Below are 19,409 nucleotides of genomic sequence, written 5' to 3'. Positions count from 1 at the left end.
ATTTTGTGAATCTTTGTACTTTTGTCCATTTACTGTATATATTTTCCCCAATTTTAACTATAAGATTTTCTTGAGTCAAAATGAGAGTACCCCCAAAGATTTTCTTATATACAGCTTCAGGTTACAGACTCCGCTAACCCAGAAATAGTACCTCAGGTTAAGAACTTTGCTTCAGGATGAGAACAGAAATTGTGCTCCCGCAGCGAGGCAGCAGCAGGAGGCCCCATTAGCTAAAGTGGTGCTTCAGGTTAAGAACAGTTTCAGGTTAAGAACGGACCTCCGGAACGAATTAAGTTCTTAACCTGAGGTACCACTGTATATAGAAAAAAAGCACTGGGGTGGTATACAAATTTTAATAACAAAATGACCTAAAGGGCCATGGGTCCTCCTCTCCTGGAATAATCCTTTCCAGAACACACATGCTGCTCCGGGGGGGGGGGTGTCAGGGTTTGACTCAATGTGGCACCTTTGCTCTCCCACTAGAGCAGCATTTCCCAAACTTGGGTTTCCAGCTGTTTTTGGACTACAGTTCCCATCAGCCCTGAGAACTGGTCTTGCTAGCTAGGGAGGATGGAAGTTGTAGTCCAAAACCAGCTGGAGACCCAAGTTTGGGAAACGCTGCTCTAGAGGAAAGCCTGGTGTCCGTGTGGTGGAGCTTGGTCCTATTCACACACCAACCAAAATACAGAGGAGCTGAGCATGTGTAATGGGTGGTTAAGTCTGGGTAAAGGAGTGCCCTTCTAAGGCACTCTGGGAGCAATGGAGACAAGTCCAAGGGTTTCCAGAAGGTAAAGGTTTTATTGAAATAATATAATAAAGAGCAATTGGGGTTTTTTGGTTAAAAAAATGAGGTGCCAGTGCTCATCTCTTGATAAATATATCATACATGCTGGCATGAAACGGCTACCAAGGGCAGCAAAAAAAAAGGTGACAGTACTCCATACTGGTGAGTACTATCAGATAAAAAAGCACTTGCTGAGGAATTGTGGGATGAATTGGCTATGTGGTTATGGCAGCACAGTTTCAGCTTACATAAGGGGAAGAATGGTTAAAGTAGGAAAAGGTGGGGAACTAGGCTTAGAGGGGAGAAGAGGCGATTGTGACCCATCCTTCTGCTTCAGCTCTGCCTGCAATATGAGAAGGGGGTGATGATCTCAGAATGCAAGATGGGCTGCAGCCAGAAGCTGGGGAAAGAAGGTGGGGAGACTGGAGAACTGGGTGTTGCGGTCTACATGCAGCTCACAAAGACCATGAGAGAGAAAGGCTGGGGTGTCCAAGCAGTTATAGACTTGAGTGTTGAGGAATTTACACAAGGAAGGGGATTGTCTCTCTTAGGGTGAGAGGGGCAAATAGGCTTTCCTCTGCTCCTTCCGCATATGGGCTCCTAACCTTCATGGGTGCTAAAGCAGTTATGGTTTTGTTCCAGCAGTCCTTTCACAGTGATTCATCCATGGGGCTCTTCTACCTCTGAGGCCTCCCTTAGCCAACACAATTGGTGTATTGGTGGAATTCTGGGGTTGCATACTGTTACACTTCCACAGGGGGTTCCAGGCACTTAATTTGGAGCACCTGAAGAATTGAAGATGTGGCAGAGATTGTTGCTGCTTTAAGAAATCTGGTTCATTCACCTATTTTCACCTTCTGTCTGCATGGAGAGAGTCCAGATCTTACAGCTTGGTCATTTCAAGAGGGGTTGTCCCCTACAGCAGTGCAGCACTGGAGTCCAAGGCATCTCTCCCAGCCAGCCTTCAGCCAACCTGCCCAGGATGGATCAATGTTCTCCCCACTTCTTCTTCCTTGCATTTCCCATTCTTTTTTAAATGTCTTGTCCTCTTGGTTCCTGAGCTTCCCAGATAATGTTGCCATTTTGGCATAGTCCATCAACTTGATCTGCAATTCTTCTCTGCTTGGGGTTGTCTCTTCCTTCCCTCCCTTGGTAGCAAGATCCAAGCGGCCATTGTAGCATACAGGAACAGTTTCCTCTGATCTTTTGGGATCTCGGTACCTATAATTCCTAGTAAAAAAGCTTCTGTTTTTTTAGGAAAAGTTATTTTAAACATTTTTTTCATTTCATTATATATCATTTCTCAGAATTTTTGAGTACATTACAATTCCACCACATATGATAAAAGGTACCTGCTTTTTCTTTACATTTCCAGCATATATTGGTACTTGTTCTATACATTTTTGCTAATTTTACTGGGGTTAGGTACCACCGATAACATCATTTTCATATAATTTTCTTTCAGTGAGGAACATGACATAAATGTTCAGATTGGTTTTCCATAGCCTCTCTCAATCTGTCATTTGTATATCATGTCCCACATCCTTTGCCCATTGGATCATCACAGATTTGACCTGTTCATATTTTGTGTTCCATTCCAGGAGCAAATTACACATTTTTTTACACCAATTTAAAGTTATTTTATAAGCTCTAAACCATTCTTTTTATCCATTTTTAAAAAATTAATTGATGATATTGTATTCAGTCTGTTACCAGTTCTCTCTCCTCTTCGAAATCTTTTAATTTTACCTGTTTTCTACCTTAGCTCTCTGTATGTTGGCCAATTAGTCCTCATATTCACTTTGTCAGCTACCCTATATCCCATTGTTGACAGAGGGGCAGAGCGTGGAGAGACAGGAGGAGGTAATTAGGCAGGAATGCGGAATGAGGGAGGAGCAGCCTAGTGGCAGTAAAAGCCTGAGCTCCGAGAACATGGAGAAGGAAGGGGGGAGTTCAAGGGGGAAGACACAGACTGACAGCTAAGCTCGGAAATAGCCCATCCCATGACGCGCAGGCGAGGCATGAACAGGAAAGGAAGCAAAAGTGGGGCTTTAAATGGGGGAAGAGGAAGGGGCAGACCTCAGACTCAGCAACAGCTAATTTGGAAGCAGAGTGACTGAGTTCCAGAGTGATTTGTGTGTTTTGAGCAATAAACCTGAGTTAACTGCTGCCAGAGTTGTCTCTCTTCTGTGGGAGAGACCCAACCATTACACACTTTCTTCGGGTGGGGAGGGTAACTCTCTTTGATTTATTAAAGTGGGGGTTTTGAGTAGGTATTTAAGGTGTTTGGGAATAAGCATTTAAGGAAAGAGTGGAAGGAACAAAGGAAAATGTCTCTCTCTCCTTGGCAGGGTAGAAAAATAGTATAAGAAAATAAAATTCAAACAATATGTAATTTGCAGTTAGAGAATCAAGAGAGTCAGAAGAGGTCACAGTTCCAGTAATTTCTTCAGTTACTTTTGTAAGTCCAATCCAGGAGCAGAGAGGTTCCCCCTTCCACAGACCCAAAACAGATCTGGAGTTTAAATATCCACAGTTCCTAATTGTCTTTTGGTAGGTCCAGTTTCAAAGTACAGTGGTACCTCTGGATGCGAATGGGATCTGTTCCAGAGCCCCGTTCACATCTGAAGAGAACGCAACCCGCGTCTGTGCGTGCACGGGTTGTGATTCGCCACTTCTGCACATGCATGTGACGTCATTTTGAGCGTCTGTACATGGACGAGCGGCAAAACCTGGAAGTAACACATTCTGTTACTTTCATGTCGCTGTGGAGCGCAACACGAAAACGCTCAACCTGAAGCAACTTTAACCCGAGGTATGACTGTATATATCAACAGTTATGAACAAAAAGTTGACAGAGCAACTCTTTCAATAGAGTCCTGCCCCAAAGTCAAAGTTAATATGCAAAATTCACGTTCAAGATCCAAATTACTTAGTTTAAAAGTCCAAGTTCAAATGTGAAGCACAAGTTCAGATATTGATATTTGTTGGTACAATCCACACTCAAGTTTAAAGGAATTCAAGTTCAAAAGTAAAGTCCAAGTTCATGTACAAAAATAAAAGTCCAGAAATCCAAGTGAAAATCAAAGTCAAGCTCCGAATTACAGCTTCCTTTTCCAAAGAAGGGGATCATACACCCATAAATTCCAACTTTATTATCAACTAGGGCAAAGCCATAAAAAGAAAGTGTTCTTTTTAAAAAATATATTTTTATTGAGTTTTACACAACAAATTTAAATTCAAACAAAACATCATCATTTAGGATCCCCTGAATCCTTTGACTCCCCTCTGCCCTTTCATGGTTACCATTATCAATCTTTTTTTCCAACTGCTTCCCTTATTTTCTCTATTTTTAAAAGAAAAATAATCCACTTTTATCATAGCTTTTCATACATTACAAGCATTACTCACAACTTGCCAAAGTGTTTAGTTGTTTACAGTGTTCTCTTAAATACATTACAAATTTTTCCCATTCCTTTTTAAAATTCTTCTGTTCCTGGTTTCTGATTTTCCCAGTCAATTTCACCATTTCAGCATAGTACATCATCTTCATCAACCATTCGTCTCTGGTCAGAACTTTGTCTTCTTTCCATCTCTGGGCCAATAGTATCCACACTGCTATCATCACATACATAAATAATCGTCTCTGCTCCTTTGATTTCTCTGTACCTGAAATACCTAACAAAAAAGCCTCTGGTTTTTCCACAAACATTATTTTAAACATTTTTTTCAACTCAATGTAAATCATTTCCCAGAATGCTTTTGTTATCTTGCATGTCTACCACAAAAAGCAAAATGTTCTTGATTCACCTGTAAAATATTCCCATGCAGAGTAAACTGCACCACTGACGGGATGGACTTCCTTTTTATCTTCCCGTCGTTTTACTGAATAAAGCCAAAATAAATTCTTTACCTTTTGCCTTCTGATGAGGTTTTTCAGTCAGCACTGAAGAACTTTGGAGAGGAGAACCGCTGTTGGCTGAAGCTGAGGCTTCTCTTCGCTGAGTTGCGGTGGAGCCTTTTTACCCACTGGCTCAGATCCTGACTCCTCTCCCCCCACCTTTCGGAGCACACAGAGAGAGAAAAAGGAGACAGGGGAGCTCTTTTTTCAGGTCGCAGGACCTCAAGAAGCCCCAATGTTCCCTTTGGGGTTTTTTGGGGGGGTGCACTTTGCTTTAGTGCTTTCCCCAGCCTCTAGAGACGATTGAGTCTGTCAGAGCAATCAGGCTCGCACTCCGATCGCTATTACGCAGCACCCGAAAGTGAAAAATCCTACCATTTATTAATTTCTTGGGTTTATGGGAGTCTCCCCCCCCCCAATCTCTAACAATACTTTGGAAGTGTATTATTTGTAACCCAGTTCATTTTTAACTACCTCCAGAATAATTCTCAGTTTCTCATCCAGTATGCATTGTTGGCATGATTGTGACCCCAAGAGTTAAGTCCATCTCCTGGAAATGTTAAGGAGTCCTCTAAAGCTTTGAAGCATTGGGTGCTGCCCTGTGCCCTTGCAAGCCTATGCTCTAAGTAGCCAAAGCTGTGAGCACTGCACAACACTTCATATGCCAGAATGATGCAGGCAAGGCCAAGCGGTGCCAGACCTACCAAGAATAACAGACGGCACAAATAAGCGGCGGTTTCTGTATCCAAACAACTTGTTCCTTTAAATGAATAATGTTTACAGTTGTTTTGTCAAGTCTACTTCCCAGCTGGGATTCTTCTCTCCTCCCCTTTCGTAATACCTCATCCTCAGCAAAACTCAAACTTTGCAAATGTGAGCATTCTGGAGCAGCTGTTTTGCTGGTGAGGGTTGGGGCAGGGAAGCCGTCAAGCAAGCTGCCTCCTTAGCTGCCACTTGAGGGCTCTCTTTAGTTGAAAAAGTGAATGCAAGGCCTTTTACTAGATGGGAACTGAAAAAATTCAGATAGATTTGCACAACATGGGCTGTCCCATTTTTAACCACACGTATGAAGTCACCAGCTCCCCAATTTCTTGGCTAGTTACTGGCATAACCCCTCCCCTTAAAGCCCAGATCCTCCCCGAGGTTTCCATCCTTTCCTCAGTCCATGCTTCTGCCTTTAAAAATGCATTTGTTTACTGAATTGTATTGTTTAACAATATGCACTCTTACACACACACCCCAAGTGGCATGATGCTTAAACAGTGCCAGTGCTTACCACTAGGTTCAGTTTCCTTTGAACAGTGGAGTCTTTATGATATATGATTGCATTTGCGCATTAACACTCCAACAAATCTGGCTTCTCTGCTAGGTTTCTACACACCCCACCCCAAAAAGCCATAGCTTTGGTTTCAGCACCAAAATCAAATCATGCCTCTGTGGCTTCCTAGCTCCACAGGAGACTTCGACAAAAGGCAGTCATCCCCTGGCCTATTGTTCTCCTTCCTCTGGGGTGAGGGGAGGCCTCCCTTCCTTCTGGAAATATCTCTGACTAGGTGTCCCTATAGCAACACATCTGCACTGGACCAACCCTTTAGACATATAAATGGATTCCTCACAGACTTCCTCAGGCCCATTAACTTAACAAAGAAACTACAAACTCCAAGTCTTACAAACATAAAATTAAAGGTTTGGAGGAGACCCAAAGACATTCATATGAAACCCCCAATCCTATAACAAGAGAAGAGCAGACGGTTAAGGTACAAGAGGAAGAAGTTATAGCTCACAAGGAAAAAATGACTGGTGTGAACAAAACAGATGTAACTGTACAGGCAAGTTGCTTTCGTAGATCATGTTGTGGATAAAGGCGCTGGAGCAGGCCATTCTGTTTGTAATGGTCATTTGGCAACTCCTTACCATTACCACCACGCTGCTTGAGCTGTTCGACAGTGGAATTTGCTGCCAAGGAGTGTGGTGGAGTCTCCTTCTTTAGAGGTCTTTAAGCAGAGGCTTGACAACCATATGTCAGGAGTGCTCTGATGGTGTTTCCTGCTTGGCAGGGGGTTGGACTCGATGGCCCTTGTGGTCTCTTCCAACTCTATGATTCTATGATTCTATGATTCTATACTTGGAGGCTGGGCAGCTAAGCTAGCTGTGCTCTCCCTTGCAAATGGTCTCTTGGCTCCAGTATTAGGGTTGCCATATTTCAAAAGTCCAGATACAAAAGTTGTTTTGTATGGCAACACCTTTTGCAACATGGGCATTTCCTGGCCTTCTAACATGGATCCTGCAGTGAAGCCATAAGAGATATTTCTGCAAAGTGATACAAGTATTTTTCCAAATTATGGACAGTTGAAACACCTTTTCTTTACTCTTGTGCCTGGAACAACAGAATTTAAAGCAAAGCAGAGGTAGAGCAGAAAAGACTCTCTTATAGGGAAGCAAATTGCAAGCTTTCCAGCTTCTATAAATAGTTCTGCAACATGTGTGTGATCTGCTCATGTCTAACTGTCAGAAAAAATGTTTCAGATCTGGACCTCAGGCAGTCACAAGGTTTACAAAAGATGCCCCAGTTTCAGAAGGGAAAAAGTAAGGAATATTACAGTTACTGGGGTGGGAAGGAGAAGCAGAAGCAGATGAAAATGCCATTTCTTTCATTCGCTGACAAAATAAGACAAGCTAAGAATTGCAAATAAATAAATAAATGTGAATATTGCAAGGTCTAGGAATTCAGCAGAATTAAGCAGAAAGGTAGTTCCCAAACTGTTATTTCATGCAGCAAGTGGAGGGTTACATGTTTGGAAGAACTCCTAATTTATTTTGTTCCATTTTTATCCCACCCTTTCCTCCGAGGAGCTCAAGGTTGTGTATATTGTTTACACATGCATCTTTCATCCTTACAACAGTCCTGCAAGACAGCTTAGGCAGAGGAAGAGAGCCTACCCAAAGATCATCGCGTGAGCTTCACAGCTGAGTGGAAATCTGAAACTCTACCCAGCACATGGCTCCTGGCTCCCTTGGGGCAAAGAGAATAGGCCAGTAAGAGGGGCTCAGCCTAGTCGAGGGGCAAGATGCTCTCTCTGTGCCAGGAGCGGGTTTGGGGGAGCCTGGAGAGCAGTCAGACATGAGATCTGCTGAATAACTCTGCCTGCAGCCCAAAGATATTCAGCTGCAGACCAGATTACTAGCGTCTGATCTTGTGTGTCACATTATTATTATTATTATTATTATTATTATTATTATTATTGATTTCATTTATATACCGCTCTATACCCAGAGGTCTCAGGGCAGTTCACAAAAAAGATCAACAAAAAAAAAATCAATAATATATATAATATATTATATAACAACAATCCAATAACACCCCCACCCCCCAAAAGAGCCGCATTTTAAAAGGGCATAGGATGTCAAACAGATCAACCAAAGGCCTGGTTAAAGAGGAACATTTTTGCTTGGTGCCTAAAGGTGTATAATGAAGGCTCCAGGTGAACTTCCCTGGGGAGAGCATTCCGCAGACGGGGAGCCACTGCAGAGAAGGAAGCACACAGACAAGGGTCACAGAAGATGATCTCAGGGTCCGGGTAGATTCATATGGAAAGAGCTGGTCCTTGAGGTATTGTGGTCCTGAACCATTTAAGGCTTATAGGTCAAAACCAGCACTTTCATTTGGGCCCAGAAACTAACTGGTAGTCAGTGCAGTTGGACCAGGATTGGTGCAATATACTTAAAGTGTCTTGCTCTGGTGAGCAACCTGGTCGCAGAATTCTGCACTTGCTGAAGTTTCCAAACCATAGTCAAAGACAGGCCTACGTATAACGCATTGCAGTAATCTAATCTTGAGGTTACCAGAGCATAGACAACAGTAGTTAGGCTATCCCTATCCAGATAGGGGTGTAGCTGGGCTACCAGCCGAAGCTGATGGAAGGCACTCTGGGCCACTGAGGCCACTTGAGCCTCGAGCAACAGCAAAGGATCCAGGAAGACCCCCAAGCTATGAACCTGCTCCTTCAGACAAGAGGAGGTGATCTCCCACCCATCTGGTCTAGGGAACCACCCACTAACAATGCCCCCATCTTATCTGGATTGAGCTTCAGTTTCTTGGCTCTCGTCCAGTCCATTTCCGAGGCAAGACACTGGTCCAGCACTTCCACTGCCTCACCTGCAGATGTAAAGGAGAAATAGAGCTGAGTGTCATCAGCACATTGCTGACAACGTACTCCAAACAACTGGATAACCGCACCCAGCAGTTTCATGTGGATGTTAAAAAACATGGGGAATAGGATTGAGCCCTGTGGAACCCCACATTGACAGTTCCACAGGGCTGAAAAGCACTCCCCATGTAACACCCTCTGGGAATGACCATCCACGTAGGACTGGAACCACTGCAAAGCGGTGCCACCCACCCCTAGTTCGGAGAGTCGCTCCAGAAGGATACCATGGTCGATGGTTTCAAAAGCTGCTGAGAGTTTGAGAAGAATTAACAGGGACATGTTTCCCTTGTCTCTCTCTTGACCAAAGCAGTTTCTTTGCCAAACCAGGCCTAAACCCCAATTGAAATGGATCCAGAAAATCAGTTAATTCCAAAAGTGCCTGGATCTGCGATTGAAATGGATCCAGAAAATCAGTTTATTCCATAAGCGCCTGGATCTGGTCGGCGACCACTTGCTCCAGAACCTTGCCCTTGAAAGGAAGGTTAGCAACTGGCCAGTAGTTAGTTAGGTTTTTCTGAATCCAGGAAAGGTTTCCTAAGGAGTAGTTTTACCACTGCCTCCTTCAAGCAGGCAGGGACCACCCCCTCTCGAAAAGAGGTCTTGATCACCTCCCTTGCCCAGCCAGCTGTTGCCTCCCTGCTGGTTTTTATCAGCCAAGAAGGACAAGGGTCCAGAGCACAAGCAGTCGCCCTGACTGATCCAAGCCCCTTGTCCACATCCTGGAGCCTTGCCAACTGAAACTCATCCAACACAACAGGACTAGACTGCACTCTGGACATCCCATGAGATTCATCTGCTTTAACAGCAGACAGTGGCGTAGCTAGCCACTCGGGCACCCAAAGTGACACACATGCCATGCACCCAAGGCAAGCACCCCACGGGACAGGGCGGGGTGTGATCCCCGCCCACTGTGGCAATCAGTATGGAGATCCGCGGTGATTCCAGCCCAGGGAGGATTTTGTCACCCCTGAGATGGCACCGGGGTGGACCACACCCACCACACTCCCCTTCCTACACCTCTCACAGCAGAGTCAAGGTCATGGTGGATGCAAGTGATTTTATCCTCAAAATGCCTTGCAAACAAGTCACAGTGAGCTGCCGTTGGTTCTATCACCTTTGGGCCAGCCTGCAAAAGGCTAGTACAACCCGGGAAAGCTCTGCCAGCAGGATCGGGCACTTTGTTTAGCCCGATCATCTGCGCGTTTCTTCAGAAGTCGGCCCTGCTAATGGCAGGGGCTTTTGCTCTACCGAACACGCACGCCTTTCTTCCTCCCGGGCTACGGTTAAAGGCAGAGGAACTTTGGGTTTCTGTTTGGTTTGCAACTTTGCAACTTGAGCAGGGTCCGCTTGTTGTCGGCGGCCGCCCGGTCTTCTTTGCGCGCGCTCGCGCCCCGCCGAGGATGCCCAGGTGAGCCCCCCCCCTCCCCAGGGCTCCCGCTCCGACGGGGCGCTCGCTCTCGCCGCCGCCGCACCCCGGAGGATGGGCGGGCGGGCGCGCAGGCGACGGCAAGCCTCTGCGGGCGCTCTCGGCGCACCCGGCACTCACATCCGGGGCTGGCTTTGGCTCCGGGAACCAGCAGCAACCCGGAAAAAAGAGGCGCTGCCGAGGCGCGACGGGAGCTGCTCGCGGCCGCGCCGCCTCCGAGGGTCGCGGGCCATGTCCGGGGCGCGCCGTCCAGAGACGCAGCTGGGTGAGTGCCGGGCGCGGGAGCAGGCGCGCAACAGGCGCGGGCGAGCGAGCGGGCCGGCGGGCGGGCGGAGGCCGCGAGAGACGCGCACAGCCGAGGGGGGCCGGGGCGGGGGTCCCCGGGGCGGGAGCGGGGGGCGGATGCCCTGCGCTTGGGACGGCCCGATGCTCCCAGAAGCAGCCGCCCGCTGGGGCTCAGCCCGGAACCTGTCCGGAAGGCCGAGGCACCGGGCCAGGAAGCGAGAGGGCCTCTGGGCATGTGCTGGGATCACCGGGAGAACGAGGGCACCAAGTTGCTCGCTAGAAGAAGTTTCTAGGTCAAAGGGACGGGGAAAGCTTTATGAAAAGAAACCCAAGCACGCGTGGCGGGGCTCTTTGCGTCTTTACTCTGAAGTAAGCCCTGGGAACGCCAGTGGTCCCGACTCCAGTCGCCGCGTATGAATGCGACATCATGGGAACTCCCGTTGCTGATCCATGCTCCCCGCGTGCATTTCTTAGTGGGCTAAGAAAATGTAAGAAACTTGCAGTCGGAGTTTTTGCAGCCTCCGAAGTAAACACCCACACCCCGCGAGCTCAATGCGACTTTCCTCCCACGTCCGCGTGCAGACGGATCATTCCTTTCCATGCAGCGTCTCTGGAAGTCCCAGGAAGAGCGGCTGCGCTGCGCTTTGGCACAGGCCGAGGCAGGGGGTGTGTCCCTTTCGGCTGCCCTTTGCGCCGGGCCAAGGCATCCTTTAAAACAGCAACGGAGTTCTGTCTCCTCTCCAGACCTTTAACTGTGTTCAAAGACGATTAGACCGCGACCAGGGGAAAGAGACGGTGGAAGAGGACTGGGAGAAATTTAAAATATATCTTAAAAATTGTTGTAAAATTGAGGAGTGTTAGGATGTCAAGGGGTATGAAGTAGAGAATTACAGCTGTAACTAATAAATTTGAGGAAATTTAATGAAAAGGAAGTTAATTAGATAAACTGATTAAAGGGTTGCTAAAGAATGTTGGAATAAGGATGCAGCGAAAGGGAGGTATGGGGAAGTCGATATATGTTTAATGTTGTGTTTGTTTTTTGTTCTTGTGAGGTGTTTGTCTTTTATTATGTGTTGGAAAAATCAATAAAAATTTTATTAAAAAAAAAACAAAGATGATTAGACCAATTTGTGGAGGATCTCAGTGGCTGTTAACTCTGGTGAAATATGCTCTCCCTCACTCTGGGAGGCAGAAGTGCTTCTGGATACCAGTTGCTGGACATCCCAGGGTGGGAGGGCGAGGGCTGTTGGACTTTGGTCTGCTTGCATTCTTCCCAAGGGCATCTGGGTGGCCACAGTGAGAACAAGATGCTGGACCTGATGGGCCACCGGCCTGATCCACCAGGGCTCTTCTACCTTACTTCTAGGAAGAGTTCTGAGCCCAGTCTGCAGTTGAGAAGCAAGGGTGGTGCTCCCAGGGGATCTCACCTTAAGAAGCTCAAAGTCACACACTGCCTGTCCACACATTGTCCTGTTTGACTTTGTGGGGCAGCTCAAGATAGGTGCTGGGATTCTGTGATGGCTGAGAGGAGTGGGAGGTCCCAGGTCAGAATTTTAACTTGACTGCAAGCCAACTAGGTTGCTTCATTTGCAATAGGCACATGATAATGCTGGCCTACTTTCCAGGGTTGTTGTAAAGATGATTCACACAAAGTATGTCAAAATGTGTGTGTGTGTGTGTGTGTGTGTGTGTGTGTATTCCATCCTGAAGAACATAGGATGTTACCTTGTATTGAGTCAGACCAATAGAAAAAAAAGGCTGTTTCAGCTCAAGGTGGGTCCCAGGTCTTAAAACTCCAAACCCTTTGCATGGACTGTGAGGGGTTTCCTACAGGAGTCTTTCTCAACCCTTCCTAGGAATTGAAGAGGGTGCCTTCTGCATGCCAAGCAGGTGTTCTGTCACTGAGCCCCAGTCTTTCTCTGCTTGGATAAGTACATCCACACCATAATAGACATCACAGTCATGGAGTTTAAAAGGGCACACACAGCCTGAGGATGCTTCAGGATGCATGTTTATTGTGGGGGTTGGTGCTCCTCATCTGTTTAAGTTTTTTTGCAGTGCTGCATGATTTTGCATTCAAATGCTAGCCTGGCCACCCCACCCCACCCAATCCAGATCTACACTTTGTGCTGGAAATGTAATAAGTAAAAACAAAGCAAAACCTGTCACAAATGGCCTGTTTGTGGTATCTTAAAAACCCATTTGCACCAGTAAGCCTGCATCGGGAGGCCCCCACAGAAAGCACCATAGAAGTGTTTTGCTATTGCATCTATGGTCCATGGAGAGTTTTATATAAAGAACAAGAGAAAGTAGACTCTTCAAATGAGGACCTCTCCACCTCTTCATTCGCTCTACTAGTATTAAAAATCCATTGCAATCTCTATTTTTCTACTCAATAAAATACATTCTCTGTTCCCATTGGTATCTCTTTAGCTTTGTAACTGCTGTTCATCTGAAATAAAAGTTGCTGCCCTGAATGCCTTGAAACCTCCCAGAAACAGTTTCTCTGTTGCATTTGTATTCCACTCATCCTCTAGGACAGGCACATCCAACAGGTAGATTGTGATCTGCTGGTAGATCACTGGACGTCTGATGTCTGTGGTAGATTACTGGTAGATCAGTGGCTCCCCCAAAGAAGCTGAACAACTTTGGCTCCCCTAAAAAAAGCTCAACATTTTGGCCCTTCACCCCTCTCCTCCCTAAAAGCAGCTCAACAAGTTTGACCTGAACCCCCCAAAAGGGGGTAGATCACTGCCAGTCTTTAACTCTGTGAGTAGATGGCAGTCTCTTAGGAGTTGGCCACCCCTGCTCTAGGACACTTGGGGCACCTACACACTGTCCCATGTTATCATCAACCAGAGAAAGGAAAGAGAAAGAGGAAGGTGGCTGGTCCAAGATCATCCGTTGAGCTGCATAGAGATTTGAACTCTGCCCTCTTAAGAAAGGAAACAGTCCTGCTGGATCAGGCCAGAAGCTCATTTGGCTCATCATCTGCTCTCTCGGTGGCCAACCAGATGCCTAAGCGAAGCCTCCAAGCAGATCCTCTTGAGTTTGCTGCCAGATGTATTGGGATGCATCCTTGTGGCTTTTTATTCTCCCACCACAAAGTATTTGTGAACTTGGATAATGTGAAAGGACCACCATGCAGGCCAAACATCAGCCCTGCCAAACCTGGTGCCCTCCAGGTTCCCCTCAGCTCAGCCAGCGCAGGCATGCGTATTGGAGCTGTTGTGGAGCAATTATGGAGAGCCCAGCTTGGGGAAGCCAACCCTTGACTTTTCCCTAGGGTGCGATTGGGTGGGGCTTAACCAGAACCAGAGGAAATAAGGCTTGCTTCTTCTTTTTATGACTGCTTGGTGTGTATTGGGCTGGAGTGAAATGTGATTTGGACATTCACTAGAGCATGTTGCAAACAGGTCTCTCTGTGGGTAATTGCAGAATCCTCTGTGCACTGGGTGTCTGAGTGAAAGGTATTAGCTGTGGGCAGAGGTTACCCAATCTGCGGATGGGGTTCTGCATCTTTGTGCTTATGGTCAATAAAATCGTGCAAACTGTATCCCCCACCTACCCATTATTTCCCAGGCTCAAGTATTCTTCATTACTGTATATTTAAGTTAGAAACCTATATGCATTATGCCTTGGATTCAGGATACTTAGCTTTTCTGTTAATTTGCTTCAAATATTCAAAGCACCTCCCCTATTTCGTCCGGCTAGTTTTGGTGTTATCCTTGTATTGCAGATGGGGAAGGAAGCTGCTGGTTTGCCTAAAGCAATCCTGTGAGAAGATATTTTAACTGGAACTATTATGCTGCATCAGCGCTTAAAATGGTTGCAAACAAACAAAAATAGAGTGGATGCTTTTTTCTTTGGCTACTTACTGAGCACTGTTAATGTTACCACATTCCTTCATGGAAAGGCTCGTCTGCCCCTACATTAGAGGGCAGAATGCTCCATAGCTAAAGCTCGTCTCTTTTTCATCTCCATGCCAGACAAAAGCTTCCCTTGTTAAAATTCTGCCTACCTTACAAATGTTTCAGAAGCCTGCCGTAAGAAGAGCCATGGCAACCATAAGTACTCCAGAAGCTCTTATACAGGAACATCAGAAAACCTCAGCATGGATCATCACCTCTTTGGCTGTTCCTCAGATTTGGAAACATGTCTTGGCATGAGTTGAGGTTGAGGAGCGGCAGTGATGAGGGCTGCAAAGGTGCCCTGGATTTAAAGCACATTTGCCTCTCCCGTCCAAAAAACAATCCTGGAAATTATAGTTTACCCTTCACAGAGCTGCAGTTCCCAGCACCCTTAACAAACTAACAGTTCCCAGGATTCTTTGGAGGTGAAAATGTGCTTTAAATGCGTTCTAATGTATGGTGTGTGTGCACAGCCAAAGTTGGCTTTTCCTCTTCAGGTATATATTTTGATTCACCAGATACTCTGTAATGTCCATTGTCTGGATCTCTTCTGCATCAGTGGTCCTTGTCCCTTCCCCGCTTTATTGAAAAGGGATTTTTCTGGTGTGCCTTCCTCTTCCACACAATGTAAGTCAGCATGTGCTTTGTGAACACCCAAAGAGGAAGCTCTGTAGACTGCAAGCACAGAGGAACTTGGCAGCCTTCCCAGGGGATGAGGTTCTGAAAAATAAGGGTCGGTCGAGCTGCTTGGCTTCATACAAAACAGCCTTTCTATCGCTGGAGGGTTGAATGCCTTACCAGAACAGGGAAACAATATTTTTTCTTTCTTAGGGTGTGCTTGTTTATTTGTGCATTTGCCCCCTCAAGGAATTACAGGCACTGTAGTTTGTTTAAGGGTGCTGGGAATGGTAGCTCAGTGAGAGGTAAACCAAACTGCTCAGAATTCTTGGAGGGAAAGAATTTGCTTCAGAGGTGTGTTCAAGGTGTCGCATCTATGCAGCTTAGCATTGCCAGGCTGTGTGTGCTGCAGGAATGGCTCATTTTTGTCCTTGTTCTCACTGAGAGTGCATATATGTCTGTACTCGGGTGTTGCTCCAGGTTTGAGGGGGCTGTTAGCAAAATACCTGCTGGTGGTTGTGGTAGTAGCAGGCGGCAACACTCAGATGAGAGCAGGACAGATGGGGGGGGGTCTGGGACATAAACAGTCACTGTTTTATTTACTTGCAATGTCCTGGGGAGAGAGACTTAAATGCTGGCTCTGAGACTCCAACTGTAGGCTGCCATTTTAATTTCTCACACTGTCCTGAAGGGCATTGTGGATAATTTTATATATCATTGTATAGGGGCTGAGGTCTCTGCCTGCCAGCCCTGCCCACCATTTTGTCTTTCCCCCACCCCAACCAAAGCCCCTCCCTTCCAGCTCACCTACCTTCTTGCCTATCCCTTCACCTGCTCACCCCAAGCCCAAAAGCCCAAGCCCTTTCTAAGGAGTGGCCATGCAGTTGCCAGTGAGCCCAGTTGGTTAGGGCAAGGTGCTGATCATACCGAGGTCCCGGGCTTGATCCCCATATGGGTGCATATTTCTGCATTGCAGGGAGTTGGACTGCATGGTCCTTGGGGTCCCGGTTGTTCTATCACTCCACACCATGGCTTGCTAAACCGCTGTGTGAAGGGTCTTCCCCTACGCTAAGCAGCTCTGCCAGTTGGTGGCCATTTGAACTGCAGAGCATTACAGCAGCTTAAAGGTTGAAGAAAGAATTTTTAGCAGCTCTTTAGCTGAAAAAGGCTCCCAGAGTGGCTGACAAAGCGTGTTCTCATTAAAAGAGAGCACGTGTTGCAGTTGGGGCCAAGCAAGACACCCCGTAGTTGCCAGGCAGGATAGGATAGAGGGGCCTGGCAAGGATTGGTTGTTGGTGTTGGGTAAAATTGATGTTGCCAATTTGGGGGTGGGAACGGAGATTATTTAAGCAGTGCTCACAGCGATCTGCTTTCTCTTTCACTGTGGGCACCGGATCACCCGCCCGCCCTCCCTTGTTTTGGGCTTGTGCTTTGACCTTGCTATGCCTGTCATGGGGTCGTCTGCTTTGGGGCAGGGGCCCGGTAGGAATTTTGCCATCTGGCTGATTAGTGGGTGCCATTTGGTTTTTTGCCTATTGTGTAGCAAATCGTCACAACTTGTAAGGTTGGCGGTTAGGCATTGGTTGAAATTGGTTGGAGGAGGGGTATGGATTGGCTGGGAAATTGGTTGGAGGAGGGGTATGGATTGGCTGGGAAATTGGTTGGAGGAGGGGTATGGATTGGCTGCCCTTCAATGCTGCTGCTGCAAGGGGATTCCGTTAAAGGAATTCAGGGGCTTACCATTCTTTCGTCCAAACCCCTGGTATCGGGTTTGGGCCGCGTAAGCCCCTGGGAGCATGCGGGGAGAAGCTGAGGGTCTGCGTCGCAGCTCCAGTTATCCCCGATCTTGTTTCCCCACACTGGCTTTCGCTGGAATCCGGGAGTCAGTTCTGTTCCCAAGGCGGGGGAACAGATAGTCATAACCAATGCCTAAGCAACCACTCACATCTATGTATGTTAATAAAGTTGTGGCCAAAATTATGCCAAAAACCTTAAACAAATATTCAGGGACGCGGACTTATAAAAAATATTGGGGGGCCCCGGGAAAGCTCATGAATAATAAATAAGCTCATGAATATGCAAATAAAGTGGCGCCGCCTCCTCGTGAGCGAATAGGGGAGAGCGTGCTGCGCCTATTAATCAGCTCCAAAGGAAATTGGGTGGAGCTTTTGCTCGGGAGGGAGGGCAGGAGGCATGCAGCCCGCCCCTCCCTGGGCATTTTGGGCTGGGGGAGGGGCGGCGATGGCGCTCTGCTGGAGGGGCGCCGGAGATTATTGGGGGGGCAGAGCCCCCCCAAACGAATTTTTGAGGGGGCTCGGGCCCCCTCAAGCCCCATGGAGTCGGCGCCTATGCAAATATTATGTGTGATGTGTGAGTTATTGGGGTAGGGGTGTTTTGGGGGATCTCAGCACGCAAATATCAAAAATAGGATGTAAGCAGCTGTCATATACAGACTCCAGATCATTGCACCCATGTAGCTCAGCATGGTCTGTACTGGCTGACAGACAAACACTGCCATCAGACTTAAAATGTAAAAGACATGACACAAAAGGAAAAGAGATGGGGAGGGAGGAGAAAAGTAGGCATTAGCCCCCTTTGTAACGGCATTCTTGTAATGCCCAGCTGCAGTGGTAGAGCGCAAGGAAAGGAGCAGCCATATGTGGCTGGTGTTCTGCTGAGTGACTAGAGAGGCCCTGCAGCCATCTTCAGGCCGCTGCCAGAGGAGAAGGAAAATGCTGGCTCTTTGGCAGCGCCGGATCTAGGTTTGATGAGGCCCTCTGCTACTGAAGGTCATGGGGCCCTTTATATGTCCAGCTGCCCTTTGTCAACAACAAATTGTCACTGTTTTTTGTGTTGAATATATGCTGTATGGTAATTTATGGACCTAATAGGTATCTACAGTGGTGCCTCGCAAGACGAAATTAATTCGTTCCGCAAGTCTTTTCGTCTTGCGGGTTTTTCGTCTTGCGAGGCACGGTTTCCCATAGGAATGCATTAAAAATCAATTAATGCGTTCCTATGGAAACCGAACCGCCTTCAGACCAGGTCTGGGGACAGTCTGTCCCCCTACCTCTTCTGAAGGCTGGCGGGGGCGAAAGTCTTTGCTTCCCCCCCGCCTGCCTTCCCGGGACAGCGGAGACTTTTCCGCTGTCCCGGGGCGATCTTAAAATGCTGGCGGGCGGCAGCGAAGCCTTCACTGCCGCCCACCAGCATTTTAAGATCGCCCAGGGACAGCGGAGGACTTTTCCGCTGTCTGGGGCTTTTAAAATGCTGGCGGGCGGCAGCGAAGCCTTCGCTGCCGCCCGCCAGCATTTTAAGATCGCCCAGGGACAGCGGAGGACTTTTCCGCTGTCTGGGGCGATTTTAAAATGCTGGCGGGCGGCAGCGCTGCCGCCCGCCAGCATTTTTAGATCGCCCCGGACAGCGGAAAAGTCCTCCGCTGTCCCGGGGGCTTTTAAAATGCTGGCGGTCCCCGAGATTTCCCTATGGGCTTTCGTCTTGCGATGCAAGCCCATAGGGAAAATCGTCTAGCGAAGCGTCGCAAAAACCGAAAAACCCTTTCGTCTTGCGGGTTTTTCATCTTGCGAGGCATTCGTCTTGCGGGGCACCACTGTAAAGCCATTTGCACATGCAGAATGTAGGCAACCTATATATAGAAAGGAGCAAACCAGTGATATTTTAGGGAGCAGGTAAGCAGGTGGGGCCCATGACTTACATCATAGGAGCCTACACAACACAAAACACTCTTGCTGGATGTAGGTTTTATTTTATTTGTTTTTTATCTTATATTTTGGAAATGTACATCTAGTTTTTTTTCCTTTAATTTTTTTGGGGGCCCCCAAGAGAGTGGGGCCCTAAGCCCTTTGTCAACAACAAATTGTCACTGTTTTTTGTGTTGAATATATGCTGTATGGTAATTTATGGACCTAATAGGTATCTACAGTGGTGCCTCGCAAGACGAAATTAATTCGTTCCGCAAGTCTTTTCGTCTTGCGGGTTTTTCGTCTTGCGAGGCACGGTTTCCCATAGGAATGCATTAAAAATCAATTAATGCGTTCCTATGGAAACCGAACCGCCTTCAGACCAGGTCTGGGGACAGTCTGTCCCCCGACCTCTTCTGAAGGCTGGCGGGGGCGAAAGTCTTTGCTTCCCCCCCCCCCCCGCCTGCCTTCCCGGGACAGCGGAGACTTGTTTAACTTATACATAAATCTGGCACTGCTCTTTGGCCCCACTTTGGATAGAGAGAAGTTTTTCTTCCTCTCATCATACTAGGACC

General features: G+C 47.2%; 1 protein-coding gene across 1 annotated transcript in view; it reads left to right on the top strand.

Moving 5' to 3' along the window:
* The first annotated feature begins 10,441 nt into the window (after window positions 1–10,441).
* Window positions 10,442–19,409, top strand: part of PLEKHA2 (pleckstrin homology domain containing A2) — a 96,447-nt gene continuing 87,479 nt past the window's right edge. Inside the window, exon 1 of the mRNA XM_081891075.1 lies at window positions 10,442–10,584. The gene's annotated coding sequence lies outside the window, so the exon portion shown is untranslated. The remainder of the gene's footprint in view (window positions 10,585–19,409) is intronic.

This window comes from Podarcis melisellensis (assembly GCF_964234715.1).
Source record: "Podarcis melisellensis genome assembly, chromosome: 15".
NCBI lineage: Eukaryota > Metazoa > Chordata > Lepidosauria > Squamata > Lacertidae > Podarcis > Podarcis melisellensis.
Note: the sequence above shows the minus strand (reverse complement) of the source record. Positions and strands in the feature narration are given on the sequence as shown.